This window comes from Rhagoletis zephyria, unplaced genomic scaffold (assembly GCF_001687245.7).
Source record: "Rhagoletis zephyria isolate East Lansing unplaced genomic scaffold, Rhagoletis_zephyria_1.1 Rzeph_scaffold_01787, whole genome shotgun sequence".
NCBI lineage: Eukaryota > Metazoa > Arthropoda > Insecta > Diptera > Tephritidae > Rhagoletis > Rhagoletis zephyria.
Genome location: NW_016158871.1, coordinates 77,347 through 88,764, shown reverse-complemented (window position 1 = coordinate 88,764; position 11,418 = coordinate 77,347).

Here is an 11,418-nt window from a genome sequence, read left to right as displayed (position 1 = left end):
CCAAAGCAGAAATGCCAAGCATCAGAGGACTACCTGATCTCGCAATGCCCTTTACTGTTCTCTTTCTGCTAGTGGCCGCCTCAACCATTTTGTCCCAGTCCAATAAAGCGCGCTAATCGTTTCTGTTGTGGGAGAATTAACACCAATATGAAACGCCGCCTCCACGCCTACCACGAGCTTGTTCCGAGTTGAATACGTTGAGGGATGGATGACCGAGCCATTATATTAAAAATTAAATGTTTAACCAAATAAATTGGTTTAGAGTAGCCAGGCTTTACACGGTGCGGATTGGATTCTTCTATTCTGTAAATTATTCTTTAGAAAACTTTCTCGAGATTTTTCAAGAACAGTGCTTAAATTAGTTCAACATTCTTCCTCAAATTATGAGCTCAAAATATATAATACGCATTCTTATTTCAAAAGCAACGCTGAACCATTCCCGAAATATTAATTTTAACCCTTAAGTATTGTTGTTGGCATATCATACCACGACACAATTTTTAGATTAAAATATATATTTCGTTTACGGGGCAATAAACTTCAGACTCCGAATAGCTTTGACCGAGTTCAAAATGAGATAATTCCGGTAGCAGGCAAACGTGTGCGGTGAGAAGTGTGGTGTAATCGTAGTTTAATTACTTGCGCGTGGTTTGTGAGACAAACATCAGCATTGACGTAACTATTTTTCGATTGTTTTTTAATATCTCCTATCAAATCATATCTGTCAGGGAATTTGGCAGGAATTTTCGAGCAGTACTAATATTTGTAATAATTGTAACTTTAAAGAAAATTTATTGTAATTATTGTATTATTGTTTTGTATTTTGTATACTTGAATTAATTTTTTCTATGTAGTTTTTTTTTTTTTAACATACATATGGTTTGAAAATATTGCTAATAAATTTGGGTAAATTCAAAAAAAGTTCGAAGCTTTTATTTTGTTTTTGTGAAGTGAAAAGGGTAATCATTTCACTAAAAGCAGTTTTCGGTGAAACGATCTACATACATATTTATATGTATACTTATTACTTAATAACAAAAATTGTGTGATCTCACAGACCAACATAAGTATCTATGAGTATTTTTTTAGCCTAGTAGTTAAGGGTTAATCATGCAATTGCAATGTAATTAACATCCCTGTCATCAAAAATGTGAGAAATGAGTTTGCTTTTTATGTTTGTTTATACTCTCGAATTAGAAAATATGTCTCTTAAAAGAATTTCTCCAATGCGCATCAAATGTAGCATGAAACGGAACGGAATTTGAAAAAAAAAGAGTAAAAGGAAGCACAACTAGTTTGCTTGCCCGGTGTTTTGTTTATTCGCAAGTAAACCAAAATAAAAAACGAAACAGTTTCAGAGTGAAGAGAAGAAAAGAGAAATGTATGTATGCATGTATGTGTGTAGGGTTCCTCGAGTCAGCTGTTAATATCCAATGTGTTGCTTACCTTCTTCAAACATCGAGTTCAAAATGGTAAATTACTTAGTGCATATATACTTATTCTAAAAAATGCCACTACATATAGAAATGATCTACAATGTCATTGAATTAATTCGATAATTATTTTCTTCTTTGATTTTCTTAATAATGTACAGAGTGTGCAGCTAAATTTATCTAAGTACATTCATACATATGTACACACAAGTGCATTTATTAATTTAAATAATTCACATAGAAAACCCATTTAACTACGTTCTAATGCTGTTGTGTCAGTTCACCAAAATGATAAATGAAACCCAGACATCCGGTGTTTTTTGTGAGTAAACAAAAGAGTGAGAGAAATCCAAAATTTTCTAAATTGCTGATTCTCTTATACTCGGGATAGATATGTCAAAAGAAACTAAACAGAGAAAAACTTACGACATGCAGTGTGCGCGAAACTGTAAGTTCGTGCAACAAAATCTATGTACATACTAGGGCGGGCAATTTTTTTTTTTTGGCTATGCAACTAACATTCAATACCGCCCGCTGTATCTGAGTGGTTAGAGGGGTGCGTACTACCTCCATTTGTGTAACAACACCTATTGCCAAAAAATTATTATTATTTGTGTAAAAACGTAAGTAATTATATACAAATTAACCTACACCACAGAAAAGCAGCGTCGGCTGCACTGCTGCTCCAACTCTAAAATGGGACAGTAGACATCGGTCTCATCCACGAGCCTTGGGTGATAGGGCGTAGAATATGCGGGTAGGAATTTGCAGGGCACACTTTTACAAGTGGAGCTACTATAGGTAAAGCAAGGGCCTACATGCTTGTAAGTACCAAACTAAAAATATTGTTTCTTCCTCAGTTAAGTGACGAGGACACCACCGCCATCAGCCTGGAGGCGAACGGAGGACAAATAAGGCTTGCCTCCATGTATCTGGGACAGGAACGAAAGGGGTGAGTTACTCTTTGAATTCATAAGAAAATCTTATTTTGCTATAAGCAATAGGGGTAGCGAGGCTAGCTTCATAACGAAGTGCAGAAGAGGGGTCCTAGAAGTTACCCTTGTCTCAGAAAATGCGGAGGTTATGATCAGGAACTGGAGGGTGCCTAATGAGCATTCCATGTGTGAGCATAGCTACATCCAATTCGAGTTAGATGGGGTCCCGTTCATGGTACCTCACAAAAGTAATATAACAAAAGCCGACTGGCATAAGTACAAAAAATAGCTTGACAAGCGGATCTCAAGAAGTGCACTATCAATTACAGGGAACTCTAGGGACCTAGATAGACAAGTTAATCGCCGCACCGCGGCGTGTGGCAAGGCTCTGGAACAGACCTGCCTTATGGTAAAGCCGAGAGGCGAAAAGAAACCACCTTGGTGGAGTTCAGAGATCGACGAGGCCTGAAAAACTTATATAAAAAACATATATAAAAAAAAAATAAAAATTTCAAAACCAATAACTATGACTTATTAAATTTTTTTTATTGTAGCTTAAAATTATTGTAACCAATAGGGGTATGTTGTACACATAAACAGACGTTCACAAAAGTTGATATAAAACTGTTTGTCTATTTAAATAGTTAACTTTTTACTGCAAGTCCGCAAGTTACATAAAAATAATCAACTGATCTTTGCCAGACAAGACCTACATTGCTGATGGGTCTAGACCATTCCTCGCTTGAACAAACGCATCTGGGATGCACAAAGTTGTTCTTCTTCTCCTTGTTTGGCGCTATAGCCGCCTACGCGATTTTGGCCGAGTCGAAAACAGTACTCCAGTCGTTTCTCCTCTGTGCAAACTGACGCCTATTAGAAATGCCAAGTGGTCATTTCATCGCAGTGGGGACTTCTTCTTCTACCATCACGACCCGCTGAATACTTTTAGAGCTGGAGCATTTCCGTCAATTCGGACGACATGACCAAGCCAGCGTAGCCGTTGTATTTTGATTCGCTGAATTATGTTCATGTAGTTGTAAAGCTCATACAGTTCACGTTCTATCGTCTGCGGTACTTGCTATCACTAATGCGTAAAGTCCCATAAATCTCTAGCATAATCTTTCTTTCGAAAATTCCAAGAGTGGCCTCATCAGATGTTAAACCAGCACAGGTATGATGAATGACTTACAATAATGTGGATGTCCTCGGCATACGCCAGCAATTGTACGCTCTTTTAAAGTATTTTGCCTGAGCGTTTCAGTTCTGCGGCTCTTATTATCTTTTCCAACATCAGATTAAAGAAATCACACGAAAGGGAGTCACCTTTTCTGAAACCACGACTGGTATCAAACGGCTCGGAGAGGTCCTCCTCAACAGAGATGGGTAAGTTCGATATCCGAAGCTTCGAGATTCGAATTTTAGCTCCAAAATGGGGAATTTTGGCAATCGAACTTTGTGGTGCTAAAATTCGGATAAAATCGAATTCTACAATTCTTTTCATTTGTAAGAAAATGTGGTACCTCGAGGGTCGTACCTTAATTTGGTTTAGATCCGATCATTGGATCAGGAAAGAATTAACTTTACTCCTAAATTTTCATATGAGAATTGAAGTCTGTTTTGTTTTTTGCTTAAAAATTACAGGATGCGCTCAACTTTCAAAAGTAATAAAAAATTAAAAAAAAAAAAAAAGTTTTTATGCTCATTTTCTACGATGTCTGCTTCTCGATGGAGATGGTGATTTTTCACGATCGCCTCATTTCCTAAATATTTCGAGTACCGAACAAAGTAACTGAACTCGTTTTTTTATTACATATGTAGCTCATTTTGGTGGAGCGAATTCTAAGTTAGCAAATCAAATCCTCGAATCCTTGTTAAGTACATATTAGTGTTAAACTCCTTTAGACTGTTAAGTGTAAAATTGCATATTTTTAGGACCATGGTTTCATTGGTTGCCTTGTGCTCTTTTTTCACAAAAAAACATTAAAAAACCGTAGTAGAAAGCGTTGCACTGCGTACTGCCTTAAACAAATTTAACTAAAGAAAATTTCTTAGTCATTTCTGGTACGCGTAATTTTTCATGGACTTTTTGCTTTTCTTGAGAGCTGCATACTGGCCTTAAAGCTACTCACTTTCTTGTGAAAGGAATATTTTCTTGTCTTTATTTTTACTAAAATTTCGAAAAGTAGGAAGATAGTAAACCATCATCATTCAGTGGCACGTAGAACAAATTCTATTTGCTGATAATCGCAATGTATACAAATAAAAAACCATTAACATATGAGAAATGTGTTTGCACTTTCACAATCAAACAAAAACACACAAATAGAAATACATACAAGGAGTAAATAGTATGTACTACGAGTATATTCTATACGAGTTATAATAATAAAGAAAGGAAGAGCGCACTTGTAAACAAATCAACGCAATTCACTTGCACTGCAATGCCACACGCTTTTTTGCGCTCAGTTAACTTCTTTTGGCCTGCATGTCGCTCATGTATACCTTCATACCTACCCACGATTGAGAGAATACAAAGGTTGCGCCGATCTCGGACCGCTATTCCTCTCTTAACGAATTTGACAGAATCGCTGTTTGCATGACGTCACACTGGTGCAACTTGTTTACGTTTTCCTTGCAACATATTTTCTTCTTCTTCCATTCTTGCTCACGTTTTGGCATTTCTCTCTCGCAATTGCACCAGTGTGACGTCACACACAAGTTATTCTCAAAAATCCTCTCCGATCGGCGCAATCTTGTATTCTATCATTCTTGATACCTACCTACATATTCATGTGTTTGTGTGTGTGTCCGGTTGGAAAGCATATCATCGCTGGAATAACATGACACGACAGGATACAACAGGACATGGGAGCATTGCATCGATGCTACTTCAACGACTGGCACACAGGGGTGGAGAATAATTGTTGTTGTTGCTGGCAGTTGGGGCTGACAACACGTGTCGTTGGGCACGCGGCGTGGATTACGATGAAGCGCAGTTGGAACAAAAGCGAAAGTTATACATTGAAAGGAATAATACAGCGAACAAAAAAGTAATACTAATGACAACAACAACAGCAACAATGAAAACAAACAATTTACAATTACATCCTGACTGGCGGTGTCACTAAGCTTCCATGTGTTATATGTATGTATATCTGTATGTAAGTCTGTAAGACAGTGGCATTTGTAAGTTGGTTTGTTGCAGCCAAATGTTTGTGAAAGCGAAAAGTTTGTCTTTGAACTGGCAATACAAAAAGAGAGCTCACATTGTTACTAATGCAAGTACCCACTCTACAATTAAAAACGCGTGATGAGCGCCTGGAGGTGTGGTCGATTGCATTCGTCGCTATTGTCCTTGCATCCTGCGGTTATTCGGAGTACACACTTGTATTCAGCCACTGTATGGATGGCTGCGCTGATCGCTGGCAGGCACACCTCTTTTACACAGCAAAGCCAACCCAGAAAAAGCCAACTCATCGTGGCGATTGTTGCAAATTAGCGACATTAAAGGCTAAAAACTTTGCAACAACGTTTGCCACACAGTTACATTGCAGATTTTTCGAACTGAAATTTAAATCTATTTGGAATGACTTGCCTTTATCACATTCGCAATGTGTGCAATGCATAGACAGTCTACATATCTATCTGTCAGTCACTTACTCAGGCATTCATGCAAAGGACACGTGTCCGGCTGCCTTTAATGTCGTTCATATTGGTTGCAAAGCCATTTGCTGTTGCTGACAATAATTTGTGGCTGCCACTTTTTTGTAGCCATATTTATTTGTTGTTGTTACAGAAGATGCGAATTTTTTTCTTATATTTTTTTGGTGTTTTTTATTGTAAATTTCTTGCATAGTCGACTGTTTGAAATTGAAAATTCTGTAAACTTTGTTCCCTGAAGACTCCCCGACCGCCCCTAACCCAGCGTATCGTTCAGGTTTGCAAGTTTATGACGTTGCCACGCCATCGCTGTCGTCACTTTAAAATTACTAACTTCACAGTATGTGGTCGACTATTGATGACTGTAGGACAAATGGATAATTGGATATAAGAATATACTAGGCTGCATAGAGGGGACATAGTTTAAGGCTTGGATCGTGAAAATATGTTTTACTAACTGGGCTGCCATTTGAGCGGAAGAAATCTACGACAGGTTCTTGCCGATATTTTGTATCTGTATTTGCCGATATGTAGATAAAAATTTTACTTCAGGAAACCTTTCTCAAATCATAGGCCCAATTTCACATGGACTATTTAAATAAAGATTGTTGATTAACTACAAAAATTATTTTTCATATTATACATTTAATCTGCACTTAAATGGGCCATATTGGCTATTTTAATGAGATATGTAACCTTGGGTTTGCACCAGCACTTTAACCTATTAAAATTTAATGGGCTATAAAACTGCATACCTAAAATTTCTCTAACAATTTTTAATGAGAAATATAAAATTTTTAGATTTAATTGTTAAAGTTTGTTTAATTTTTATAAATTTATTACGAAGTTTGAAATGTGCAGAAGAAAGAATTATAAATTATAGGCAAAAGCCATTAAATTATTAAATTTTGTTGTTATTAAACTGAATTACTTTCTAGATAACTAGCAACATTCGACAAAAAAAAACGTCAGCCCTCTTTTTAAATAAATTATACCCCATCCCATTATAGCAGCATAGCAATTGGTACGTAACGACTCAGCGATATGCCCGTAAAACGATTGCCCTTTTTGTTGATTAATTTCTTGCGCATATCAAACATTATCTTATACATTTCAACCATAGTGAAATTATTTTCTCCTTAATTTTTGCAGTACAGTTTAAGCAAGTTCCAAAGTTATGTAAAAACCTTAAAAAACCCTAAAGTATTTTGTTTGTGTAAAATAATATTACACAAATAAAATCCATGGGGAAAAATTACCGAAGAGCGAGTTACCGAGGTCAAAGTGCGGTGGGAAGACCCCTATTACAAATGTCTATGCTGAGAAGTGAAAATTCATTACAAATCAGTACAAATTTTGAAAAATTCGGGCATTAGCGTACTGATTGAAGAAATTAATAAAATCGGTACGAGAGATGAAAAATTGGTACTGTACTGATAAAATCAATACGTCTGGCAACCGTACCAGCACTACACATCTGTGTTGGTCTCATCTCCGTAAGATTCCATGACCCTAAAATTATTGGAAAGTATAATACATATTTTAGTAATAGCTTGCGAAAGAAAAAAATCTTTTTACCAAAACCCAAAAATTCATCTTACAAAAAAAAACACCTTCATGAAAAGTTTAGGACCTTTTAAGAACATGCAGAGGTACAATGCAAAAAAAAAATGCAAAAAAAAAAAATTAGTTTTTGATTTATGCACTTTAAAAAATTTAGTAATTTTTTGTTTTTTTTTGATTTTTTCAATATATTTTTTAATACATATATTTTTGTAGGCCCAAGTACTTTAAACCGAGTTCAAGACATTTTTTTTAGCTATAATAGTTTTTGAGATATTCAAAAATTTAACTTGAAAAACTGAAAAAATAGTGAAATCTAGAATTTCGCATAACTTTTGCAAACATTTTTTTTTTTTCANTTAAAAAATTTAGTAATTTTTTGATTTTTTCAATATATTTTTTAATACATATATTTTTGTAGGCCCAAGTACTTTAAACCGAGTTCAAGACATTTTTTTTAGCTATAATAGTTTTTGAGATATTCAAAAATTTAACTTGAAAAACTGAAAAAATAGTGAAATCTAGAATTTCGCATAACTTTTGCAAACATTTTTTTTTTTTCAATTTTGTTTTTTGGGACTTCATTATAGGTTGACAGAAAACTTCTGACCAATTTTCATCCAAATCGAAAGTGGTCGATTCCAACCATTGCAATGGTCGATTTGACACGGAATTACCATATAGTATTTAACTTTTTTTTTGGCAGACGTCATTTTCACTCGGGATATTAAAATTCCGCACACTGTAGCTGACGACCACATGCCACATACAATGCCGCATCAACACTTTCATAATGGATTCCTCGAAGTGCGACCGCTGCGTGACGAGCGCATTGGCGCCTCTGATGGCCTCCCACCACTTCCGACGACCGTCTAACGTCTAAGCGGAAGTCAAATGGGCCTCGATTCGTCTACGGCGGCAGACATGACACTTACGAGAAATATTCGCATATGCGGCAATCAACCAAAAAAATACGAGTAATATACAAAGTCATGAAAGATACTCAATGTTGGAAAAAGTATACGGAAAACCAGGGCACAAAATAAATTGCTTGCAATTTTTCTCTCTGAGAGTCAGCATTTTGTTGGGATTTTTTTTTTGTTTTTGCGAAATTCGTAGGTACTTATAAGTTAGATATGTAGGTATGTATGTAGTTACATATATATGACAAACCACCGTCTGTATGGAAAAGTGACAAAGTAATAAAAGTGCGATTTACCCAATAAAAGGGCAAATTAAAATGTGACTTTGCCGTTTAAAGTGCCAGCTTTGTCCACTCAGACATCTACATATGTCTGTATGTATGTGATGTTTATCTTTCTTCGTTAAAGTTAAATTTTTTTATTTTTGTTCAATTTTGAGCTCCAAACTTTGCAAAGTGCTTTGATCTGCGGCGAATGGAAATCGTTCACGCTCGAAACCCATAAATGCGATAAATTTTGCCATCTATGTACTGCGTGTGCGTGTGTGTCTGTCTGAAATGCAACTAACATGCCACATTGCATGTACATATGTATGGAATGTTTGTGTGGGTGTGTAGCAGGGAAGCCAACTCGGTGGGAATTCCCCGATTTGGGGGGAATCATACTTTGCGTAGCGAAGCGGGGGATGAACTTATTTTTAAGAGAAATTAGGTGTAAAAGATATTTTCTTTTTTGCTTCAATAATTTCATAATGATTTAAAAAAATTTAAGTTGAAATGTCACACTCGACACCGTGGAATGAGCCGTATGCAGTTTTGTAGCTCGTTCAAGCCTAGTATGATTTCAAAGTCTCACATGGCTACACACTATCGTTCATTTTTTAGAATTTTCCTTGAAGAATTTGCTTTCATATAACGAATAAACACAATTTATTTTATTTGGAAGAAAACCGCAACACCTTCAGCAAAAAAAATCTAAACAAAAATTTTTAGGTACTTGAAACTTACACTTTTTATACTAGAATTGAGTGGGCTACAAAACTGCATACTCAAAATTTTTTGGGAAAATCGAATTAAACAGCTCGAAATGTTTTCGAAAATTTGTTAATTTATTTTTTAATTGCACTTAGTTTGAAATTTGGATTTAAACGGTTTTTGTTAAAGAATGAACTATATTTTTATAGAAACAACTCAGATTAAATAAAAAAATAAAGTATTTGAAAGTTTGTCAAACTTTGGCGCGACTAAATTTTGATATATATGTACATTTTTTATTCTTTATTTGTTAACAAACTTAATAAAAGTTTGATTTGGTTTATGAATACAGAGGTGAATTACACATATTTAATAATAAAATAAACAGAAATACCAGATATCCCGAAAGAAATCTATGGGTGGGAAATTTTACATTTTCATTGTTTAAATCGGGGAATTCTCAAAAATGAGTTGGCAACCCTGGTGTGTTGTTACGTGCTTTCCGTTGTCCTTAAAGCCACAACATTAAGGCGTCCATTACCGCGTCGCATTGTGCGCTTAGCCAACGTAGACGGCTGCCAGACAGACTCGGCTAAAAGGCGAATACAAATAAAAGTGCAAGTGGAGTTCAACGACATATGTGTGGTAAAAGTCGCGAAGACAACAAAAGCATTCGAGGAGGTGGTGGCGAAGTCGATATCGAGGACGTGCGGATATGCAGCAGCGCACTACATAGCTCCTTTGCAAGTTAGGGTAAGTGTTTGACTGTTAAGCACAATCGAAGTGGTTGCATTTAAAACACAAACAAACAAATGTAGTCATGTGTGCACACATGCTCAGATATGTACATTATATTCATATATCCAAACGAATCCTTATCCTATTCTCACACTTTTCTAGCGCAGCTTTTATTGAAGTTGTAACTTTTAGCTTTGTGTTTTCAGCTGCTCTCTTTCTGCGGAAAATTATTAATTAAAAGTAGCATCCGCGAATACATCTGTGTTCGTTTGGAAAAGTAGCTTATGTCGAAAGGTTGGCTTTAGTATAATGCGGCATTCCTTTTATTCTTTGAACGACAAGACATTTTTTGATGAGACTTAATAAGAATATTGACTTGCTAGTATCGGAACTATTTCTTGCACGTTTATTTGCTAAAAGTTGTTCAACGGCTCAGCGCCAGCGAGTCATTCGCAATCGTATACTGCAAATGCCGATTTATATTAAAGTCAGCCTTTAGACATAAGCTACTTTTCCATACGAACACAGACATAAATTCGTTAAGCAAATCAAAATATCCATAAATCTGAGAAGCAGCTGGCTAAAGAAAAAGCTCATAATGAACTGTGATATTTCTTATGAAGCGAAAAATTACTAAAGTTAAATCAAGCTGCGCTTGTCTTGGAAGTGTTAAATTCATTTAGCGCTGAAACTTACTTATCCTTACGTATGATATGTGTAATTGGCGAATGGAATTGACAAATTAAATTAGAAACTTTGGGTTCGGTCAAGCTAGGCTAATGTCGCTGCTTGCATGTAGTTAAGGAGGCAGGCGCACCTAGTTCCATTAGGTTCGTTTAATACTGATTGAGAAGGTCCACTTCATTCCCTTCCACTCAGAAAGAAAACCATTTTATTTATTTAATTTAAACTCGGGAATTCGTGGATGCCAGGCAACCTAACAACGGTTAGTATTACCGTCGATGACTGGAGCGTGCCCAGTGAGACATTCACTATCTCTACCCTATTTCGGAGTCCGAAAGAACGATATGGTCTAAATTTATCAGGCTAACGTAAGGTACCCTAAATAGAAGTTAATCAAAAGAGATTACATCTGCTGTAGAACTGGACAACACAGTAGATGAGCTGGAAAATACTCTTGCCATAGCTTTCAAAAAATCCACACCAGTCAGGGCACTTAAGAAAAAATCCC